This window comes from Aythya ferina (assembly GCF_964211825.1).
Source record: "Aythya ferina genome assembly, chromosome: 16".
NCBI lineage: Eukaryota > Metazoa > Chordata > Aves > Anseriformes > Anatidae > Aythya > Aythya ferina.
This window is the reverse complement of record NC_140315.1, coordinates 11,314,900-11,338,017: the sequence shown is the minus strand read 5'-3', so window position 1 is coordinate 11,338,017 and position 23,118 is coordinate 11,314,900. Positions and strand designations below refer to the sequence as shown.

General features: G+C 41.2%; 1 protein-coding gene across 1 annotated transcript in view; it reads left to right on the top strand.

Annotated features, from left to right (window-relative positions):
• The window catches only part of LOC311445462 (uncharacterized protein), a 342,727-nt gene that overhangs the window by 180,632 nt on the left and 138,977 nt on the right, over positions 1–23,118 (top strand). The window contains exons 10-11 of the mRNA XM_084537630.1: positions 1,795–1,910; positions 16,340–16,445. The gene's annotated coding sequence lies outside the window, so the exon portion shown is untranslated. The remainder of the gene's footprint in view (positions 1–1,794; positions 1,911–16,339; positions 16,446–23,118) is intronic.

Genomic DNA, 23,118 nt, shown 5'->3' with positions numbered 1-23,118 from the left:
CCTGCAGTTCTAGCTCAGATTCAGTTCTCCTGTGTGCAGTTTTGCACTGCAGATATCTGCTCACAAATGCAGATGACTGATTGTGAAAGTGGTGGTTTCATGATAGTGGTCAGAAGTCAGCAGATATTAGACAGACTAGAGTCCTGCAGTGAAGTGCTCTGAAAACTAAAGGCTGAAGCTGCAGATTGAGTTCACACAGGGAACTTGAATCCACATACAGTATATTCAAAATGTACAGACGGTTGGGTTATTCCAACATCCCATCTCAGTTCTTTTTTCCATTAGAACACTTTGATTTTTTGCCCCAGTGTGACATGAAAACATGTTTTGGAATGTTTTAAATGTCTGGCAAATGATTTGGTTTTGGATTTTTGCCCACCTATGTTCCTTACCTAGGCACTTGTGCAAAACTTGCTCTTGGTCTTTTACGGCATTAAGATAATACAGTTGCGGCTTGAGCCATGCATGTTAAAGATGATTTAAAAAAAAAAAAAAAAAAAAAAAGTGAATTGATTTAAAATCCTGAAAGGGCAGAGGCAACTGGAGAATACCGAGGGAGAGACAGGATGAAAGCTGGCTCCAGGAGGGCTGAGAATGCCAGAGGGCAGCAGCAGCTCTGGGTTAAACTCAGCCCATGGGTTTAAAGCATGCTTGCCCATGTATTTCCTTTTCCAGAGAGCTACTCTGAGTCTTGTCCATTCAAAAGGCCAGTGATTTGGTAAGAAACTGCAGGCGCTCTGCTTCTCTGCAGAGCAGGGACTCACAAATTAAGAAGTGACAGAAGTGCATCCTTAGCGGCAGCAGTGATAAATGACAGCTTCCCCAGAGCCTGGCTGGCAGCATATGGAGCTGTGAACTTGGGGCGTGCAGGAATCACTCGCAGGAGCTGGGCTGGGTGCTGGTTTGATTCCTTTCCTGGTGCAGGCCTGAGAGGCAAATGGAGAAATCCTTACTTAGTGGAGCTGTTTGGTGGAGACAGTCACTCAATCCCCTGATACTGCTGCTCTTGTTCTAGCTCATTTAGCACCACAACCCTCCATAAACCAAAGGGAGTACAACATGCCTAATGTAGCGTGAGGAGCCAGGCGGGGTGTGCCCAGCACTGGAGACTTACTGCTACCTGATGGGCCTCAGTGAGCAGCATCCTCCCCCCGAGCACTGTCACTGCCCTTGCTCCCTCTTGCACACATGTACCTAAATGCACGTAAGCTCTAGAGGATGCACTTTGAGTCTTTGTTTTTCCTCATTAAAAGTGCCAAGATGCATGTCAAATGCCCGGAGCAGCCTCCTTCTTTCGTTTTATTCTAGTACTCTTATGGCTTTTCTTTGTATGCATGTGTCTTACTCCTTGCACTGCAAGTGTTTATGTCAAGCAAAGATAATCTTTGGGTGTGCTGGTGTCTGCATACCTTTATTCTTGGAGGGGCTCTTAAAGGGGCACGTCTATTTGCCTTTCTCTCTTTTTCAGGTGTGTAAAAGAATTATTCTGAGGGGGGAACCATCCCCCATGCTGAATGCCACGGTGCTATCCCAGCGATTACAGTTCTGTAGGATCACAGCGGCATCTCTGTTTGCTGTCAGATTTACACAGCTGAGTACTGTTAGTATAAATCAGGTTAATATATAGAGATGTGTACATGTATAATGTCAGAGAGGTTGGCACTGTACTATAAAAAGGAATCCTTACTGTCACGCATTTGAGGTGGTAGAAATAATCAATCTTTTAAACATCCAATATTTGTTTCTTTTATAATTGGGCTAGAATTAAAAACCTATGTATTTCTGTATATGCAGGTTAGATTGCAACTGGTAGAGCACGGAGTTATCTTCAGGTGCTTTATGAGACTGCTACACAGCTTCAGCAGGGACCCACCAGACGTGAACTCAGCCAGACGGTCTGAAAGCCACAGGTGAGCACAAGTGGGGGATAAAAAAACAAAACAAAACAACAACAAAACCTTAGCAATAGCTAGTCTGACTCAGCTGCTCTGAGCCTGCCTCATCCTTCCCTGCGTGCGAATGAGCCCCTTTGAAACTTCAGCCTTCCTCAGAGAGCTCCTCTGTGTGTCTGTCCCATGACAAGAGGTGCTGGCTTCCCTCTGGCAGCTCAGTCACATCCGATCACTGACAGTGTGACCATCTCCTTGTCAGCTTTGCCAGCTGCATCCCCTTTGCTTTCTGCTTTGTAAATCTGCTGATCGATGTCTGCACGTGCAAATATTCCTTGTGTTTCATAACGTGTCTCTCACCACGCTAACATTTTGTATTTTGCTCTGAAAGGTGTCTTGGAATACTGTTTGGTGGAAAATTGTTCTGTATAAAAAGCTGCAATGCATTGTACTGTATTTCCTCCTAAACAGCAGAGCCAAATCAGCCTAGTAGCTTGCATTTCCTTTCAAGCAGCTCTGGCTGCTTGGTACCAATTGTCAGTGCCAGACTGAAAGCTTTGACACGGAAATCTAGGCTGAACATTGCTGTGGGGCAAGGACCTTGGTTTTGTGACTCATCTCTTTGGAGAAAAACCTACCTAAAAAGACTAATTCTGAGATGGCCCTGCTTAAGTGACACATAAGAGAGACTGTCAGCCAAAATACAGATCCTGTTTCCACTTGTTGTAGGAACAGGGGAAGTGGATCTGCCTCCAAACAGACTGTGAAACTGCGGCAGGACATTGCAGTATCCTTTTTCCTCTACGTTTGCCTTTGCTCCTACTCATGCCCTTCCTTTAGGACCCTTGTAACCTTTCAAATGGGAAAGGCAAGTGGCTTCCTGTCCTGCATGTTTATGGAGTGAACTGGAGCAGGCTGAGTCTGAGGGAGGCGATGGATTTCCTGGCACTCGCTCAGCCTTTGGTGTCCTGGATCAAACAGTTCTCCTGGCCCCACCTCCATGAGCTCTGCTGCTGTCCTGCAGGGGCTTTGGAAGTCTTTTATAACTCACCAAATATTGTCCATTTAGAGTGTGATGGGTTCATATATTTTCTTCAAAATGCGGAGAACTAAATTTCTCTTTATTTATTTTATTATTATTATTATTATTTTTAACTGATAATGTTTACGTGCTGAAACATAAAGAAGGCCGTGCCTGACTAGAGGGTGTTTGCTGTCACAAAGATTAAATCAGGACCCTCTTACCATCTCCAGTGCTGGTGATAAGTTTTTGGCCTAATTTTACTTGCTCCAGATGAGTCTAAATACTTTGTGATGGAAACACGGGGACTGAGACATGCCTTTCTAGCACTTAAGTATTAAGCTGACAATCTGTTGGTTCGTTATGGGGCTGGAATCCCTTGGGAGCAGCTCTCCGTCTCACAGCAGAACTGACACAAAATCCGATGCAGCTGATTTCCCATGGACAGTCTTCAAATGTTGAAATCTCGGACTTTCTAAGTACGGGGCTGCTATGCATGGACACACTTCCTGCTAATCTCGAGGCATAAACACTCAGCGGCTCCAGACGCTTGAAGAAATAAACACACTGACTCGGTATTAATATTTCATCACAACATGCTGAAGTTAAACCTCACTGATCCAGAGTGACCTGTAACCACTCAAGAAAATGTTTCTTTTTTCTCTCTCTCTCTTTTTTTAATAATTTAACTTTTTATGGGGAGAAAATAAGAGGAAATGGTCTCCTGCATGGCAGGTTTAGCATGGATAAGCAGAGCTGCTTCAGCTGGAGGAAAGCTGCCCATGTGCAGAGATGTGCTTTGGAAAGGTTTGTGAGTTCAAGGAAGACAGCTTTACAGCTTTGCTCCTTGCCTCTGCCACGTAAGGTGAACCAGACACACAAGGCTATGGGGTATAACAGTACACAAGCACTGCACAGCTAAACCAGCCTCTCCTGTGCATATTGCCTGATAGCTGCTGTGGGAGCGTGATGGAGCCTTGAGAAAGCACATTTCACATTGCTTCCATCAGAAAAGCCTCCAATCTAGTCAGGGGCAGATGACATTATTGCTAAAGCCTCCTGTGATCTAATGCTACTACAACCAGAAGCATGTTTTCTGTAGCCTGTGCCCAGGGAATTTCCAAGCACCAGTCTTTGAACTGCATCTTAATGATCTGATCTTAAATACTCTGAATTCGTTGGGTGCTTTTCTGTTGAATGCAGATGACGGTTATAAGGTCAGAACTTACCGAGAGGCCAGTGGCAGATCTCCTGCGGTCATTGTGTAGATGAGAGGGGCTCACAGCCCACATGCTGACAGAGCTGCAAGAAGTTGGCTCTGTAGTCAGCCAGGCTTAGTTAGACTGGCTAACCAAGTTTTTTTTTCCCTCTGTTTTGTTCTGAGTTGCATGTGTTAAAATCAAATCTAAAAAAAAAAAAAAAAATTAAAAAATTATATGTTCTATTTAATTTGATTTTAATGAATGTTAAGCACTTTGAGATATGCGCGTGAAGGGCATTACGAGGTTTCTTCCAACCTAGAAATTCTGTGATTCTGTGATGTGTCTGTCTCAGAGCCACTGAAACAGGAAAAGTACAAGAGAAACAATTCCTATTGAGCTGAGTTAGTGGCAGTTAACACCCGTGACCGCACGAGGCAGTCAAGAGCATCAGAAAACACTGTGAAGGGAAACATAAGCAAGACTTAGTAGCTATAGCTGCTCCAGCGTTTTATCAGATTTACAAGGGCCCCCGTATAATATACCAGGGAAAAATGTAAAAACTCAAGTGCAGTTTGAACAGTAGCATTCTGATAAACTCAGGATCAGCTGGCTTTGATCGCAGCGCAGTTTGGTGCAGGAGCACCACTTGTGCATTATGAGTGGGGATCGGAGGAAGCTTAAAGCAGCTGTGCTTCTATATTTGCGCACTCTCTGTATTCAAACCTTGGCTTGAGAGCTCAAAGGAAATGAGATGTGTTTTGCATAACCCAGTTGCAATCAGTGGAAGCACCTACTAATCTGCTGGTGCTGTTTCTGACCTTTTCAGGATCTCTTTCCTTATCAGAAAATTGAAAACATTTTTAAAAAGCAGTGGGCTTTATTTGGGGATTTTGTGAGAATTCCAGATATATTAGTGAAAAAACAGATTTACACAAGAATTATCATGAGAATTTTATTCTCCTGGCCAGAAGAACCTGAGGTAATCAATAGAGGTGTATTTTTATTAATGGATCTCCAAGATTATTATGTAGACTTCACATTTTGGGGAATACCTATAACAGTGTGTATATCCTGAAAGCATTAAAATAAAAGGCAGTCTGTTATGTTGCATTGGTAATGACAGATTTGTTTAAGTATGGTTCTTCCTGTAAGAGTTGAAATGTAAAATGAGGCCAAGGGTCCTGAAAAACAGAGGATGGGGAAGACCTTGAAAAGTGAAGCTTTAGCATTGAGAATTTTGAATAAATCAGGGTCGTTCATGGAAATCACTACTAAATCCCAAATTACTCTGCCTCTTCTGATCCAAATGTTTGTTTAGTAAGGCTGCAGTACAAGAAATAAATCCTGAATTATAATGACTTAGTCTGTGTGCGCCCTCCCTCCCCCTCAAATTTAGCATCCATCTGGGAATCAGATCTTCATTTTCTCTCTCATTTTCTGCCTTCTTATTCCAGGGCTTAAATAATCAGGCAGATCTGTAGAAAACAAAGAATTCAGTGTATGCAGATTAATAATTGGATGTGAAAAATGGATATCAAATGTTGAGCAAAAAATCTGCAGGGGATTTGGAAGCCTGTTCTGTGTTAGTGAAGCAGGTGCTGAACGCTGCTCGAGTTATTCTGGAAGCCTGCTCCCTTCCACGTGCTCTGAAAGCATGGAGGCATTTTGCCACCTTTCAGCTACCAGAACTGCTTCTTGCTCTTTTGTTGAATGCACATATAAAAAACAATGAATTTAATCCAGTTAATTACTTAATGAGACTACTGTGCAGGTCTGGGTTCTAGCTGTAGTTTCCAGAGGAGGAAAAAAAAAAAAAAAAAAGAAAAAGAAAGAAAGAAAAAAAAGTTTTAGCTAAGTATTTGCAAGAGTCACAAGAATGCAGATCCTGTCTGTAAAGGGTTGTGAAGGTGACCCTGTGTGGTGGCCTGCCTTAACGCAGAAGGGACTGTCTTAAAATCCAGGTGGCAGAGAGGAGGGCCCTTCTCTCCTCTGGGCCACCTTCACCCTCTCTCAGCCAGAGCTAAATAGCAGGTTTCCTCACATATGTTCCTCTCTCCTTTGTAAACACAAAATCCCTTAAACAAATAGTGGACATTTTTTTTTTTTTTTTTTATTCCTCTTCTGTTTATTAGAAGGACTTAGCTAATCCCTGTGTTTATGAGTAGTAGGGTGTGTCAACCTACAAGCCAAGGGAGTTAATGAAATTCATCTGTTCTCTATTTTCCAACAGAATCAGAGGGAGGGGGAATGCCCAACCAACCTTCAGCATAACACAAAAATGTGACTAACGGTGGTGTTTGCAGGCAGAGCCTCAAAAGGGAGCAGTGGCTGGGAGGAGGTGAAGCAGCTGAATGGCAGAACCGAAGGGAAATACTCCCCCTTCAATTAGAGTAATTAAAAAGTAGTAAAAATAAACCACCCAAATCAGAGTCTGGCCAAAACAAAGTCTTAATGTACACTTAGGGTTTAAAAAGTCTGCCGGAGGCCACCAGCGTGTGTTGCCACAGCCCTCTTGTGCCTGCCCCCGCCATGAAGCAAACCCCAGCGCGGGGGCAAGGCCGGGCCGAGGCCCCGCGTCCCTCAGCGCTGCGCCGTTCCTGGGCGCAGGCCGCAGTGCCCACCCCGGTTCTGCATGCCAGGGGTGAGGAGGAGCTGACCCACGAAGGGAATTTAAACCCCTCCGAGAAAGCAGCAAAGCCCTTTGTGTTCTTCTGTGAAGTCTGCTCCCTCTGTTTTACTGCCGAACGGCTTGTTTTCCCTGGTCTCATGGACTCTTCTTGTTTGCTTTTTTTCTTACTTGAGTGTTTTCTGGTTGCCTCCGTGGCTTTTAAATCCCAGGAAGAATTGGCAGAGTGAAATAACTGTTTTATTGGTGATCCCTCCATAGTAATTTTTGTGTCAGTGTGGATGTATTTTGTCACAGGAGCTTCGGTGAAGCGTAGTGTGAGCCAGCTGTGTTGCGCTCCTTGATGTGGTACAGTTCCTAGAAGCCTTGGCCCTGGCTCCAAAAGCATCTTCATTAAATGTGGACAAGTACTCCTGTGTTGCAAGGACTTGTACGTGCATTGTGTTTTCGTGACTTGGAAAGAGAAAGTGGCTGAAGTATGCGTTAGATTCTTAAAATCTAGAACTGGTGATTTAAAATTACGTGTAAAAATACAGTAATCTGAATTTTTGGGAGATTTTTGGGAGTCCTTGTCTGCAGACCAGAGACTCTGTGACTAGCAGGATCAGTCACAGGAATTTTTGGCATTCTGCGTGCTAGGGTCAGTAGATGATAGCTTCTGATTAGAATCCCCCCAAATACTTTATGTAATAATAAGCTTGTCCTTTCTAGGGCAGCTGGACAAAAGAGGTCAAAACCTATAATTGCATTAGACTTTTGCAATTCAGAAGGACTAAGTTATATAATTCTGTAGATATTAAAAGTTTTTGACATTTTAAGCCATTTTAAACTCCATTTCCTAATTCCACAAGCAGTGAGGCAAATTGACCAGATCTTTGGGGGTACAGAGCACTTGGGGCAGTGATTGATTTCCATGTGTGGAGGGGTGCAATGCTGGCTTTGCATCTAATGAGATCCACTGATATTGATATTTGGTGTTTAACTCTGAATTTTTAGTCATTCTATTAAGGAAAAGTTGGGTGTTGGGGGGAGAACTCTCTTGAGTATTATACAGTTTGCAGTAGGTCTGCTATCTCCAGTGAATGTTACGCAGATGTTTAGAATCTGGTTTCAGCATGCATGAGAGGTAGAGTTACTCTGCACAGGCAGGGATGATAACTCCAGGATAGCCTAGTTCAAGATTGATTATTAATAGAAAAAAAAATCAACTGAAATATTAAATAAGCTCTCCAAGGTTGTCATATTACTATTTCCTTTTTTCTTCCCTTTCCCACCTGTTGCCAGTCTGTCCTGCTTAGTCTGGATTCCGGGGTGCAGGAGCTGCTTGTATGTAACCACCTGCACACGATTCGTTGTTAATGCGGCCACATTTGCAGCCACTCAAATTCATCACAGCTGCAGTTTAGATTGCTAGAACAGAACACAACTAAGTAATGAGAAATAAATTTATTGTGCACTGGTCATGTGTGAGAAACACCACTCTAGACGTGTGTATTTTACCAGTAATTAATAAGGTAGAGCATGCACTACTCCCACTCAGGCTGTGAGTACTCTTTCCTATCAGGTGTCTGAAGTGGAGGGTCAGGAATGTGCCAGGAAACAAAATATGAACACATGCCAATGTTTTCAGAAAGTGTACCACATACAAACTCTATCTTCTCCTGGCTAGGGTTAGATAAGAAGTAAGTGTAAAATATCAAAGCCTTAATGAAACTCTGCTGTATCATACATTAGGAAGCTGAGCCAGTAGGGAACTGCAGCGTCAGGTATCATTTGGGTCCCACTATGAAGATGGGACAGTCCCAGTTTCTGTTACTGACTGTGGTGAGCCTGTTTTGTCTTCTGCTGCTGCTACCAGAGCTTGAAAGCAGCAGCTTTCCTTTCTGCAATGTGTACACATACAAATAGAAGCAATTTTTATAAGACTTTACAGAAGCGTCTGGGTAATCTGCTGCCACAGTGTCTGTTTTGTTGTTTTGCTCTGATAGTTGTTTTGGCAGCAAAGGCCATGTTACATCCAGCAGAAGTAGTTTCCTGCATATCCATTAGGAGTGGGCTGAAAAGCAGGTCCCGTTTAACCTTGTGGGATGGCCCGAGGAAGCAATACCATGGCCAAGTGCAGGATGCTGTGTGCTGGGCAAGCTGCAAAAGATAAGATTAGAAGAATGAAACCCATCTTAATTCTGAAATAAATGCAGATTGAGGCTCTCTAGGAAAATCTGTGAAGTTTGTTGGTTTTAAACATGCAGCACTGATACCTTAATTGCCAGGCACTACGGCAGTAGTGCAACTTACTGCAAGATATGTTATTAGTACGGTGACTATGGGTAAACTGATGAATTCCACAGAATAAACAAACTGTTGGTTTTTGCTTTTTATGAAAAGATGACCTCTTGCAGCAGTGATGAAGTTCATATTACAACATCAGCTTTAGTTTTTGAGCTGACTTTCAAGTCTGGGAGTAGTCTGTTAGGTTCTCTGGCGTAGGACAGAGAAGAGGATCAGTTACTGGGAGGGAGGAATGGTACTGGTGCAGATGATAAGGAATCTAAATTAAACCATAAGAGAAAAGAGAAGAAGGACGTTATAATATTTAAAAATGGCAAACTAAATAATATATAATTTACAGAAAATGACAGGGTAATGCTGAGACTATTTTTAAATCAACAGCAAATTAGAATTCAAACCTCTGATAGGTTTAACAGATGGTCTGGATCCTAGAATCCAAAACCCACACACTTTATTTCCCAGTATGTTAAGAACAAAATAATGCTATGCAGCCTTTGCGGAATGTTTCTTGCTATTAAGCTATGTTGAAGATAACTTTTGACCAAGGAGAACTGTATTGGGAGTGGAAAAATAGAATAAGCTGGTTTAGTAAGAGAAAAAACAACAAACAACACACTGCTCTGTATGAGCGTGACTGTGAACATGTTACAGGTTCTAGGTAAGGCAGACAGGAGAATTTGGAAAATCGTGGGATATCTGACTGGCCCTGCGTGGTTTAGTTTACTACAGAACAGTGAAAACAAGTGGATGTATCCACCCTGACTTCTACAGATACTAGAAAATATCTTTTCATAATGTCAACAGTAAAGGCAGAAGTGTTTTGATGTGAATGCTTTCATTCTGGAAAGGGTCATGCAAACAGCCTCGAAACGCTTTGTGGAGATGGAAAGAAGAAAGGTTGGGGTTCCAAGAGGAATGTATTCAGTGAGCGAGCAGCAAGCACATGCACTTGGAAATCTGGTTATTTGCTGTCTTGTGTTAGTACAGCCTCATCGTTGCTTCCACTTGTGGAGCCAGTGCACCTTGTGTCATGGATAGTCCAAAAGATCATGTGTGGTGAGAAATGATTAAGATGTAGGCAAAAATATATATATATTTTTTTTCCCTCTGTTGAAAACAAAACTGTTTTGATAAGACACGAAATACTTGCATATGTCTTGGAAGGGAGAGGTTTTTGGTGGGAGAGGCCTTCCTAACAATGGATATGTAAGATCCATGTTAGATTTCTTCCTCTGCTTCAGGGAAAGCAATGTTTTCTCATGGGAGAATGCTTCAGCCACTGCTTGGTGGAAAATGCTGTGCGTCTCACTTACTGGCACTTGGATTTTATTTATAGGGAGGGCAAAACTCATTCTCTAAAATAAGCTTAGGACACTTACCTGGTAAGTGGGATACCTGGACTGCTGTTCTTGTTACGTAGAATATTTGTTGATGCCAGGATGCAAGATGCTACAAGAAAGACTGAGAACTTAACTATGCTAAACACCCAGTAACATAGGAGACGGTACAGTCCTGGGTGGTGAGAGTTGTCAGTTCATGTTCCTTTAGGTAGACAGACCAGATGTCTCCTGTGTTTCACCTTAACCTATCAGGGACTTCTTTGATAGAGATTGGTGTCACAATCTTCTCAGTCTTTTCTGCATAATCTGTTCTCCAATTCTTCCCAGTCTCTTCTCCAATATATTTCTGAGCGTAGCCCTAAAAATTCTTCCATGCTAATTTGTCATGAATTTATAAGCTTTGGAACGTCTCCATTTTTTTATTTTACCCAATGTGCTAAATGCACAAAACATGACTTAAATATCATACATTGTTAACTATAGTGTGATGATGCTGGGAGTTGCTTTGGAAAAAAAAAAGAACTTGTGTCTTACTGACAGCAAAAACAGGAAGAGCCAGCGTGCGCTCAGCTCAGCCCTAGCTGCTCACATGAGGAGGTCTGTGCTGCAGAAAGGCCTGCCTTGCCTCGGTGCTGCTGAGAAAAACAGGGGAGTGCTGTCTACGCTGAGATTTACGTTGCTATCTGTGACTATGTGATAGCATGGCTGAGCAAAACCCGGCTTTCAGGATGACCCTCAGTGGCTGAATACACAATGCGGTTGTTTAAATGAAAAGTTACCACAAACTGTTTTCATCCAGACCATGTTTGTTTATGAACCGTTCAGCAAATAATAGCTTGTAGGAAGGATCTGTGATTGCTTAAGGAAGATTCATAAACTGAGCCTGTACCTAGCAAAGGCTGCTCAAGCAGATGACCGATACGTTAAGTTGCCTTTCCACTGCACTGAGCTGTCTCCACAGCTGGAAAAGCAAAAAGGACTTGTGTGATTTTGTGACTACAGATCTCTGGATGAGTTTTGTGAGCACTTCTTGGCAGATGTGGTCGTGCTTTCGCTGCCTTGGGTGGTTACACTTTGTTGTTGTTGTTGCTGACCACGACCTACAGCCTGTGCAATTGGAAAGGGCCCTAGTGAAGATGTGTTAAGCTATGGAAAAGTTGTCACACTGAATGGTTAGGGTGTTCTCTGGTGTCTGGATTTGGTTCAGGAAGAAAAGCAAACTGTGGTATTTCAGAGCTTTTGTCCTTGTTAAAGCTAGTTGGTGTCTAGGTAAAGGGAGAGTCTTGGTTTTCAAATCAAGTAGTTCATTGAATTTCAAGCTTTTTCCATGAGCTAGTGTTTTTGATGACATTTTTCTCAGAAAAGGTATCTCGAGTAAGGTGGAATTTTTAATCCAAATGAGAGAGAGATAATAGCCTAATTGATTGGATATTGAGTCAGGCAGAACAAAGAGACGGCCCTAAGTCTCTGTATCCTTGGAAAATGCTCTGCCCACCAGGTTATGCATTATCTTGTCTGCAACTCGAAAGGAAAAAACGCAGAATGTCCTTTGCTGCACAGCAAAACTGTTTTGATATAAATATATATATATATTGTTATCCTCTGTTTTCTCCAGGACATGAAAACTGTTTGCAGCCCATCTTTATTTTTTCCTTCTTTTGGCACTCTTGACACCCTTTTCCTGGAAATGAATTTGAGAACCAGAAATACGGGTGTTGTGCTGGGTGGAAGGAGGATGTGTGTAGGCTTTGTGCACTCCCTAGGTAAACAGCTACAAATTCTTATTTATTTTAGTGTACACAAAAGGTGCCAGGAGCCAGAAATCTTATGTTTGTCTGTGCTGGACATGGTTTGAGTAGCAGCAGCACATTCCTTCCTCAGCTTCCTCATGATATGACTACTTTTTTTTTTTTTTTTTGTGATGGTTAAAAAGGAGTTCTTCATTCACAGGTGAGTGTCTAAAGCTTACTTGTTGACATCTTTGCTGAAAAGGATCCTAGTGTACACGTTTTAGTGACCGCCTGGCTGGCACCACCACACTATTTCACATATCACCCTCTGCATTGGTAAATAAGAAATTGCGAGTTGCCTCAGCAAATCTGATCCATAAGCCTTCTCTTCCAATATCCTGCCTCCAGCAGTAGCCATCCAGGATACTTCAGAAGGAACCCTACACGATACCCCGTAACTGTGGAATTGCATTTTGCACATGAGGTATTTTTATCTCAGGCAGTTAATACTTGGCATGTACCCAACCATATTTTTATCTTTTTGTTGTAACTTATTGTTTTGATTATCAGTGCCAATGACTAATCCCTTTTGGATCTTTATAAATACTTATCTCAGTGATATTTCATATGAGGCAATCAGCTCCATAACTTGGTCATGGACTGCATAGGAAAAATAATTTCTTTTTATTGGTTTTGAATTTGTTTTCATTCATCTTTACCTGATGTTCCTTTGTTTCTGTGTTATAAGGGTAAAAAAGAACACATGCTCTGTGCTCTGCTGCTCACTCTTCCTGATCTTCTCACTAAATCAAATCTTTTTGTCAATGTCATATGGAAGTCTTTCCCTGAACGTAAAACCTTTCCTTGTCCATTCTTAGGCTGCTTATTTCCGCTACATCTGGTTTTGAAATGGAGTGAGGAGTGAACATAGCCATCCAAGGAAGGGTGTGCCATCAATTTACTGAGTGTTATTAATATCGTTATTTGCAGATTGTTCCAAAAATTGACTTAATTTCAAAATACTAGTGAAGTGGGTGTGTGGGGAGCAGAATGTGAATTTCAAATATTATGAAATTAATTAGAGAGATTTTTCAGCACTGCATTAGTAACCTCTATTTGGATTGGCACCTTAGCTCGATATCACCAGAGAAATCATTTACTTCTCCCAACGGTGAGTTGGATGCAAAGAGGTATTGTGGCAGAAATTAGTCAGAAATAATTGCAGAGACAAAAATAATTCCTTCTGGGCCTGTGAAGATGCAAAAAACCGTGGACTGGATCGTAGCTGGTATGTCGTGACTGGCGTGGTGCCATTTTACCCCAGTGAGGGCGCGGGCCCGTTACCTCTGTGATCCTCCCCGCGGAGGTGGCCACTCACACGCCGGTGGCTTTGGTTAGTGACAGAAACCTGGCTGCTCCTGCGGCCGGGGGGAATGTGGGATTCATGAAACTTTAGGAGGGTTGTGGCAATAGTTGCCCTGAGATTGCTGATTCCATTCCTGCTTTTTGTTTTGTTTTAGTTGGCTTGCTCGGATTGTTTTCACTCTTTGCCAGGTGCAGAGTTGAATGGCAGGCCACACTCAAAAGCTCTTCTTTCACAAATCCACCCACGCTACAGATTTCTGTGTTCATCACGTTCTGTGACATGTAGCTCTTGGAAATATGCAACTTGGAAATAATATCTTTGAGTCTGAGTGTGCTTGGACTGGTATAAGATAGATTTTAAACTGTCCAGAGAGGGCAGGAAGAGAAAGCTGTAGGAAAATAACTAGGAACCTTAGAGTCCCTTAGAGCAGGACTGAGCTGGAACGTTAGATCCAAACCCCGTGAATTTAGAAGATTCAGACCCAAATATCAGAGACTATGCTCATATTTAAATAAAGATGAGCCAGGGTGCCAAATAAAGATACCTTCTGGGATTTCAAGCAGCTTTTGAGTTCCCCACAACTATGCATCGTGGTCCTGGCATCCAGTTGTGTGTGCTTGCTCTTGTCTAGCTGCCTTACCTTCCAACCCTTAAGGTTTGTTATATATGTGCTTCCAGTGATGCCTTTCTGTCTGCACTCAGCAATCAAACCCAATTCACAATATCCAGTGTGGGGTGAAGTTCCCATCTGAATTTGTCAAAAATGTACACAGTGAGCTTAAGTTGATTTTCTACCAAGAAATACTTTGGTGATAAAGGAAACAAAAGAAGAGCTGAATACCTCCTATTTGGGTTAATGAAAATCTGACTTAAATGCCCAAGTTTGGGATAGTTCTCTGGACCCCTGTGGGACCTGATCTCTCCTGCAGTTATTTTCACCAGGTTGAGTCCATTGACTTTGCAGCAACTTGCTTAGAATTTGAATTGGTAGTATGGTAGAGAAGGAAAGCAGCAGGAATTTTCAAACTAGCATGAATAAAATAAGAAATTAAAGGCAAAATTCGGAAAATTATGGGGGTAAAAGGATGAATGATGGTTTGGGGGATTTGTTTGGAAGAGGATTTATTCAGATTGCAACGATCATAAATTGCTACCACTTAGTTACTACTACCATTACCAATCAAGATGAGGAAAATCAGCAGACGTGTACTGGAAACTGGATTAAATCCAGTGTGTCCTTATCAAAAAACAAAATGAAATGTAGAAACCACAATTTATATGAGTCATGATCCTCCATAGGTTATTTTGGCACCAGTATCGATGCTGCCCTTACTTCTGTTTTATCTTCATGGTGACTGTCTCCAAATAACAGAAGAAAGGAGACAGGCAGGGGAGGCTATACTTTATTCAGCAGTGCTTATTTATAGCATTAACTGTATATCTTAAACTGTTGAGATTGGCCTGTTTCAGCCTTTCTTCTTATAATCTACTAGAAAATCGCCTAGTGAGAGTCTTTTAATATTACCCTTTTGACTGCAGCTCTCTGATTTTGATTATGCATTGCATTGCGGGTGAAATTTGGGTTAAAGATAATTGTAAATATGGTATTGATATTAAATGATGTTTTCCCAACATTGCAATAATGCTTGTTTTGTTTGCTGGAGAGTTTATTACTTTTTGATCAATAGCATGTGAGATTTGTGAGGGAAATTAGCATAGTGAATAACAATTAGGAGAAAAATCAATGGCATTCAGACAAATAAGTGATTTGAAAAAGTCCCATAGGCACACATACACTTACTCAGATTCTTTAGAGTGTAATACATCTCATTTTGAATTCTAGAAGAAGAGAGAGCTATTTGGACCAGAACTGAGACTGATGGCAGTATAATTGAACTACAGCGGGACTATTTGTTGCTATTTAGTGTTTCTAATAGCTCGCATGTATGACTGCTTTGTTCACTGGCTCTATGAACTTCCTTCGACTTCTGTGATATATTTTTAATGTGCTCTCTACTGGTCTGCTTTCTTGTGTCACCTACTCTTCTTAGGTGACAACACCATGGTTGCCCACAACATGTATTTCTTTCAGTCACCTCGTATACTTGCTTTTCCCCTACACATAGTAGGTCCCATCTGCCTTACAACAGCCAAGGGGGCTTCAGATGATGTTGGCAAGTGGAAAAGTTCCAATTAAGCAGATAAAACTTGCTCTTCAAAAAAGATTTAAGCTATGCAGCTCTTTGCCATAGTATGTTGCAGATCCTAAAAAGCTTCTAGATTATTTCATGGAAGAAAATCTACCTAGTGCTGTCAAACACAGGAAAACCTTCCTGGCTTAGAAAGCAGCTGGTACCGAACATAGTGAAGAGCTCAGAGTATTTTGGTTCTCTAGATGTTTGCATTCCTGTTGTGTACATCTGAGCACACCCCTCTCTGGCAATCCTGTTCAGGAATCAATGTTTAGAATAATAGCTCTGCTTTCCTCTGAATTGAGCTGGTTAATAACTATTGCTGGGGAAATCAATCAGCTCTATGATATCTTATTACTTACGCTAATTTAATCACAAGAAATGGGTCATTGCTTCAGTTCAGAGGGCAAAATGAGTGCGGGTGGATGTGAGGTTGTATAAAGGTAGGAGCAGAGGAAGGGAGACTTCATGATTTGGCACATGAGGGATAGAAATGGTGTGGGCTTTCACAAGGCTGTACAATGACTGATATAGAGAAAACCCACAACCACGCTCTAGAGCACCTGGCAATCTATAGGTTATATACATAATCTATATGTTATTTTTAATGTTGTTTTCATGTTCCAAAGAATCTTACAGGTAGCTTTTCTTTATTTCCTCTCCATTTTGTCTATCTCTGCACAGGCTAAAGGAGGATGATCATCAAGAGACACAAGCAAAGAGAAAAGATCTGTGACTTCCATCAAGGAACTCTGAGCCTGCTGCAAGTTTTCACATACCCCAGAGAAAGGTAAATGCAAAGGAACAGTTCATGTGTTCAGTGTGTAATACTTTAAAAGAAGGAAACAACATCTAAACAGGGTGTCTAAAGAAATAAGTTTAATGGACTACATGTGTAAATTCAGCCATGCGGAGATTGTTGTAGCATTTTCAAGCTCTTGCCTAAATTCTGTTTACTTGCCTATATACATGACTATGTTATGTAAAACCTTTTTTTACCCTCTTGTACCCAGTGGAGAGTACCATTTTTGTCCATCACTAAAGAAAGTAGATTAATATCATTTTCTACACACTGAACTGTATCTGTACTGTGATTTTTTTTTTCCTCAAAAGATGTCTTTCATTCAGAAGAAAACTGGTTATTTTCAAGGATAACAAAATGTGGAGTTCCAGAAGCTAAAAAAAGCCAAATACATTAAGTGTAGCTGTTGCAGAAAGTCTTGCACCTGCATGATTTAGGCATTTTTGTTTAGGTACTTGTTTAGAGCACCTTGAATTCTTGCAATGTAGACAGGTGTAGATTTTACTTAATCCTGTCGTTTTTGTATGTTTTCCCCTCCAGTACAGAGGAATACATGAGCTTAGATGAAACTATTTACAAACTCTAAAGGCTAACACCTTTTCTGGAATTAAACCTTTCCAGTGTATTGTAAAGAGCAGTCCATGCTGGAGGAAAGGCAGTGAATACAATGTGTTCAAAACTTTAACTATATTGTTTTGTGTGGACAAAAACAGATGTTTTTTAAAGTACTAACTGATCATGCTTAATCCTTTAAGGATTTGCTTTCTCTGAAATAGTGGAATTGCTTTTAGAGTTGGTCCCTTCCTAGGGGAAAGAAAAGAATCAAAAACTGACCCATCAAACATGTCAGGCTGTTACTAAACCTCACTGGGAAAGCAGCCCCACTTTCCTGACAAATAGATCTTGGACGCTATTAGAAAAACAGAAAGCACTGGTGCTAACTGCTGCACTAACACTATCTAATTCACTTTATTAACTAGGTAATGAACTGAAGCCATTGTGGCCTAATTGAAATAAATAAATGCATTAAAACTATGAATTAAAGTAAGTGCATTTTGATGGTTTTGGGTTATTCATATTGCTTCAAAATGTTATTTTTAATCCAAACACTGATGGACACGTCTTCTTGTGCCCCAGGGACAGTAAAAGTATCTTACTGGTCTCTCTTTTTTTTACCCCATTTACTTCACATTTCACACTGCTTCCAGATGATTTTTTCCTAGCAAGATCTGGTAACTTTAAAAAATAAAAGTATAAATAAAAAGAACGGGGAAAGCTTCAAATAAGATTTAAACGAGTACCAAAATATAGGACTCCAGTGTTTAGGTATCTCTAAAGTGCCTTTGAATGTCAAAAGATTTTTAGAAGTAGTCATATTTAGCCAAACTCAGTGACTTTGATGGGGATTCTACCACAGGCTTAGGAATGATTTGGCTTGTGCAGAGCTCTTTTGAATGTCTACCCTAAGCTTATTTTTCATCAGCTGCAGCATTTGATGCAATAATACGAAATAACCTTTTAGGAAAATTTAACTAATCACACAAGACTCCCCCAAAAAGAGTTCTCATGTTTTTTCCATTCAACACACTGCGTGGTCCTTCAGTGCTCTGTTATTCCTGTGCATCTGCTCTGTCCTGTTGTTTGGGGATTCCATGTTAACTGCAGGTTTGCTCTGTTCATTGCGTTGTGCTAGACAGCTGAAGAATATATTAACTTTGATCTTCCTGGGGGTCAGTTTCTGCAGTTGCTACAGAGATGCTTTTTCATCAGGAAGAGGGAGGGAAGTGGCCTCAGTGGTTGTAAATGGGAGGGAGAGTGCTTTCAAGACTCTCTTTGTGAAGCTGTAATCTGAACTATGACTTAGAACTTTGTCTCTGAGGTCTCTTTTCCTCTCCTAACGAGATTATATGGCTTTAACTTGTCCCCTTCTTATTCAGCTAATGATCAACTGGGCAGGTAGACTACTAACCTCTTCTCTTACAGTCTTTTTCGTCCAAATGTGCTGTTCTGCTTACAGCAAGATATGCAATTACTCACAGTCTCAACTTGTTTTCATTGGCACAGGTTGAAAGCTAAATAAACTTTAACTATTCTAGCTTTACACCCTTTTAAACAGGGATATATCTTACTCCCCTACGTAGCTACATCTACAAAGGTAAGTGGCTGTTTGCTGGTTTTAGCCTGTAGCTGTTGTCTGTGTTGGCCTTGTGCTTCTGTGGAAGGAGCAGTCGAAGGGCTCAAGTCAAAATCCCTTTAGTGGCTAAAAATGCTTGACCTGGAAGGTGAAGGAGTAATTCTTCAAACTATGAGAATCGATTAATTCTGGTTTTAATTCCTCCTTTTCTCTTTTGGTGGATAAAGTGGGCAGCGCTATGTTTATCAGTTTGCAGATACCACTAAAGGAGCATAAATGAATGCTTTAAAATGAAATGAAAAAAATAGGATCCTGGAATAAGTACATTACTTCTGTGTGTGAAACGAAAACATAAAATTGTACCCAAAGGAAAGCCTAAATCTGTAACCTATTACACTCCTGAGATACTCCAATGCCCTTATTACGTTTATTAATGAGGGCTGTGAGATCTTAACAGGAATGCTGGCACTGCCATTCTGCTCTGTTGCTTTACAGTTTGGGGGAAAGTAATAATATAGATGATTAATTGTAAAGCAGAAGTCCATGGAAGTTTGGGGGCAGAGAATGGTTTCCTTTCATAAAAATTCAAATTAATTCTGTATCACCTGTTATATAACAGATTCCTGATATCTGCAGTGTCAGAAATCAGGGCCTGATCCTACTTCCCACTGAAATCGATGGGAGTTTTGTCATTGATGGAGCAGCTGAGCAAGTAACTTGCAAGAATTCATTTATTCAACAAATCTGGCTGCTGCTTCTGCTTATCTCTATTGATTGGACTCATGTCCAATCAGGTTTGCAGCATTAGCTGCATTACCTTACAATAACAGGGGAACTCACTTGGGGCATGTTCTTACCAAGTCCTAGGATCCACATGAACATAAAAAAAAAAAAAAAAAAGGCATGTTCCATGCAAAGATGCCTTCAGCATTTACAGGGGCAGATGCCCCTATTGCTAGTTGTACGACTCAAGGAACCACGTTCCCTTTTTGCAGTTTCCAGGCTCAAGACAGAAATGTGAAGTGACTCATGGAAGTTGAGCTAATGCAATGGAAAGATGATGCAATAGTGTATATAAACTTTGGGCTTGGGAAACCTGGCTTCAGATTTCAGTTCTCTAACAAGCTTCTGTATTACCTTCTGAGTCTGTCATCTGTCATATGGGCTTCAGGCAGCCTTTCCTCAAGGGATGTGATGCTGGTGTGCAGACACTGCAGGCAGCAATGCTGTCTTGGCACCCTGGAGGAGGGTTTGGGCAGGCAGCCTGGGCAGAGGCGTGCCCTCCTGCATCGCTGCGCTGCTGTCACTCCTACCTGTGATTGCCTCTGGACAGTTGTAGTCAGCCAGAGGGGAACCAGGAATAGGACTGAGGTTCCTGTGGGCAGCCTTGCTCCCCATGTCTGCCAGACTGGTGGTAGGCATGCTCTGAAAGGGGGGGAAAAATGTTATTTTCCATTTTCTAACTGGGTGTCGTAAACCACTTGCAGTAAAAAAGCAAATATTGAAACATCTTCAATGAAACCTTTTCACAGACGCGGAGTTTTGGCCTGGACTTGTATGTAGTCGAGTGTACCCAACACTTCTCCCTCCCCATGGGCAGCAGTGTGTGTGTCCCATCTCTCTGTCACCCAGCAGGAACAGGAGAGCATGTTTGTTGTGTACTGTGAGAAGCTGGAAGTGAGGCAGGGACACGAAATTTGTGAAATCGGTTCTGAGCATCCTTTGTTCTGCCTAGGAAGTCACTTTCCAGACCCTTGTATGTGTCCTCCTTTGAAGGAAGTGGTTTTAGAAGGTTAGAACATGTATAACTATAATTCTGGTTTGCAAATAAGCCATCAAAGGGAAATTTTTGCAGGAGTGATTCTAACAAGCTTAGCATAACACATCCTATTGCTCCAGACTGTTGCCTGGGCCCTGGGCCTGAAATCCTTGGTTACTATTGCTTGTTTTTCTTTCCTATTTTGCTTATGTACAGAAGCTTTTGTTTTCTGAGCTCTTTCTCTACTTTCCATAACTTATAATCAAAGAAGACAGAGCAGTTCAATCATTAACCACTTGTTCTCCTTGCATTGTGTGATGTAAATGTTGATCTCCTAGACATCTCTTTTTTAATAATGTCATTCAGATTTTCCTGCTTATAGGGTTGGTTATATGCAAGTTACACGATGGATTGTAGCGATCAACCCTTTGGATTTTGGTGGAGAGATGGTGATGGTGGATCAGTTTGATCTGTGAAGAGCTCTTTCCAGATGCTGGTGTGTAGCTTCAGAGCAGTAATTGATCTGGTGATCTAGAGGAGTTGCATGTGGGTACATCAAATGTTTGAGTCCTGTGATACAACTTGCTTTCTTGCTGCTTCACACAGATTTATACGGGCACACAGCACAATATATCAGCATCAGATAGATATCAAACCACGGCTATTTGGTTGATTTAGTTGCTGGATTATTTACTGGACAGTCAGCAGGTAGAACAGGCCTGAATCTGATCCACTTTAGCACTATGCTTCTTGCTGGAGGAAGAGAGGAGTATCTGGTCACTGAAATAACTGGGTGCCTCCTGTTCTCCCTCAGAGGTTCCCTTCCAAATCAGACCCTCCCTGGATACCAAAATACTCTTGCCTATAACTCTGTGTTTAGTAAAAACCTGCTTTGTTGAACAGCAAACCCTGAGGAACAGCTTCTGCTTTGTTATTTTCCCATAGTGTCTTGAGGGTTGTGTGTGTGTTAAAATTACCAAACCTTTTACTTTTAATCCAAAGCTCACTTTTGCTGATATTGTTATAATTCCTTCCCTTTTCAACCACATCCCCCACCTTTTTTCTATATATTATTATTTGAAGAAAAGCAGAGCTAAGACATGATTTAGGACCAGTCAAACCTCTGTGGCTTCCTTTTGCGTAAAGAAGCTGAGTGCAAGATTCTGTGCAAACATCTTTCTGTTTATGTATATAAACTAATTATGGAGACCTCGATCCTGCAAAGAACTCTGTGTATAAGCCAATGAAGCACCGGAGTTCTGCAGAAGGCAGAGCTCATAATATAAATACAGCTTACAGCCTTGCCTGAAAACCATATTGCTTTAAAAGTACTGTTATATTTTAAGTCCTGAGTCTTCTACAAGTACAGTTATGTAAGGTTGCTTTCTAAAGATGTGTTCAATTCTGCATTCATACTGGCATAATTACACTGGAGAAGGCAGTCTTTGTACAAGTATTACTGTCTTCATTAAAATTTGTATCGGTATAATTTTATTGGTTTGAAGAAAAGAAGAAAAAGAAAAAACAGAGAACTGCACACAGTATCCTTAGCCAATGTTTTTATCAGTAAAACCTAAATATACATAGATGAGACTGAATACCAACAGTTAATTCCCAAGTGTCTTACACTTCAGTATAGTAAAAGCAGTTGTTCAGTGGAATTTAGAAACTGAAGTTGACTATTTTTTTTTCTAAGTTTTTGTTCTGTAATTTAATTAAATTTATTGTTTTGTTGTAAACATTTTTTCAACAGCTCCGGGTACTTTTTGTTTTATTTGGTCTCCCAAACAGACACGATGGGGCAAAGTCTTTGCCATTGTTAAGTAACCACAGTGGTTGCACCAACACTTGGCCTGCACAACCTGGTGGTATTTCCCAAAGTGCATGTTTTCTAGTAAAATGACTGTTGAGATGATTCAAGTGATTTTTGATGCTCTGCATATTTGCATGAAGAATGATTAGTAAGCTTACAAAACACTTCCTTGAAGTGAAGTCTGCTTTCGTATGGCTTTTGCTCATAGGAAATCCCATCGCTGAAAAATCTGGTCCACTGAACTCAAGTTTCAAAACACTCGGTGTTGTTAATGAACCCAAGTACTGAACACTAACCTCTCTTTCCAAATTCCATTTTGAGCTAAGTTTTTTTGTTTGTTTGTTTTTGTTTTTTTTTGCCTGTCAGCCAGTTCCTCACATCACTTATCCATTATCAACAGAGAAGTATATGGAAAATGTCCTGTAAATGGGAGCAGCTTGTCTCTGCTGGGGATTGGTGTGTGGTACCGCCCTGTCAAGTTCCCAGATGTCACCGACTTCACCGTGTGGTAGAAATGGAAGCAAGTGACAGTTCCCCTTTCTGCCTTGTGCTCTTGCAGAAGTTTGTTAGATAAGCAGTAGGTGACTGAAACATGTTGACAAGCAGGGAATAGTCATTAATTATAGATTAATTGCACTCACAAAGAGCAGCTGACTGGTAGTGGAATGGGTAACTCTTTATTTGTCGATTTATTCAGTGCATTTTTTTGTGTATTTTCCATGAACTGTGGCAGAAACATCTTTTCAGAATTGATCTACGAATGTGGTGTGCAGACAGAAGGATGAATATTAATATGTCTCAACAGATTTCCTTGGGTCAGGCTAATGGAGAACGGGTGGGAGCAGCTGTAGCACACAGAGCTGGAATTGTGCAGGGTGGCCTGAGTGAAGCTCCGAACTTCTTTTGAATAGTAGGAGAGTCTGAATTCCCAGGAAATACAGCATTCTCTTCAAAA